The sequence below is a fragment of the Triticum aestivum genome, chromosome 5B (genome assembly GCF_018294505.1).
Source record: "Triticum aestivum cultivar Chinese Spring chromosome 5B, IWGSC CS RefSeq v2.1, whole genome shotgun sequence".
Lineage (NCBI taxonomy): Eukaryota > Viridiplantae > Streptophyta > Magnoliopsida > Poales > Poaceae > Triticum > Triticum aestivum.
This window is the reverse complement of record NC_057807.1, coordinates 690509228-690510667: the sequence shown is the minus strand read 5'-3', so window position 1 is coordinate 690510667 and position 1440 is coordinate 690509228. Positions and strand designations below refer to the sequence as shown.

General features: G+C 56.3%; 1 pseudogene; it reads right to left on the bottom strand.

The window, feature by feature from the left end:
* Positions 1 to 568: 568 nt before the first annotated feature.
* LOC123118164 (uncharacterized) lies at positions 569 to 707 on the bottom strand (annotated as a pseudogene).
* Between the last annotated feature and the right edge of the window lie 733 nt (positions 708 to 1440).

Genomic DNA, 1440 nt, shown 5'->3' with positions numbered 1-1440 from the left:
AAAAATTTTCTTAGACAAATATTTCTATGGGGGGTTTTAAGCACTGAATGACCAACGTGGCTAATGCTCATACCTTCTCCGTTGGCAGTGTGAACTTGATCTTGCCCACGGTACTTCTCACGAACTGTCACCTTTTCCAGCTCGCTCGTGATGTGGTCAGTTGCACCACTGTCCACATACCAGTTCGTGTCGATGCCGTAGGAGCCATCAGGAGCGCCTGCAACCTTCTCATCTTGTGAGGATTCGCCGTCATCTTCATAGCGATACCAGCAGTCGCCGGCGGTGTGGCCTAGCTTGCCGCAGATTTGGCATCGTGGCGCATCAGGGTTGGCGCGAGGCCTTCCACCACGGCGGCCCCTGTTGTTGTTGCTGGAGGGCCGCCCGCCGCCGCCGCCGCCGCGAGAGGAGTTGCTGCCGCCGCTGTTTCCACCAGATGGCGGCTTGCCCTTGCCGCGCGGAGGTCCACGGTAGCGTGAACCGCCACTGCCGCGACCGCCGCCGCGAGAGACCGTGTTAGCAGATGACTTGAAGCCCCCGCCCGAGTTGTTGTTGTAGAGAGCGAGGCGCTGATCAAAGTTGCTCATCTGAGCGTAGAGGTCATCGATGCTGATGGTGTCGGTGTGCGCGTCGTTGGCGGAGACGAGGGGTTGGTACTCCATGTCGAGGCCGGCGGTGATGTAGGAGACAAGCTCATCGTCATCGATGGGCTTTCCGGCGGCTGCAAGCTCATCGGCAAGTGCTCTCATCTAGGCGAAGTAGGCCGCAACAGATTGCGTCCCCTTCTGCGCCGTGGAGAGAGCAACCCGGATGTTGTTGACGCGGGCTCGGGACTGCGATGAGAACATGTGGGCGAGAGCCGCCCAGAGCTCGTGCGGCGTGGCGATGGAGGTAACCTGCACGAGGACTTCTTTGGTGAGAGTATTGAGCAAGTATCCAAGTACCTACTGCCCTTCTCTGAACTAGATCGGATGGAGAGGGTTCGGTGTTTGCTCCTCTTTCCCGTCTTTGTCCTTCGTGATGAGGATCTTGACAGGTTCTGGCATGGAGCCGTCGGCGTAGCCAAAGAGGCCAGCCCCTCTCAGCTGCGGTGTCACCTGCGCACGCCACAGGACGTAGTTGGTGCGGGTGAGTTTTTCTGCAACCTGCCCAAGGGAGGCCTGGACGGTGCTGCAGGACGACATGGCTGGCGATGGATGGGTTTTGCTAGATGCAATGGATAGAGGTGGCTCTGATACCATGTAAAACAGCGGAGAACGTCGTACCTCTCTCGAGGCGACGGTTTCGTGTTAATATAGGCAGGGGCATATCCCTGATAAGCATACAAGGTTGTTGAGATTACATCTTGAGATACAAGGAAAATAGAGATAAGATATACATAAGGAGATTACAACCATATACTCTAACCAACCAGACCTAGACTTATCTCAACTGAACCGGCCA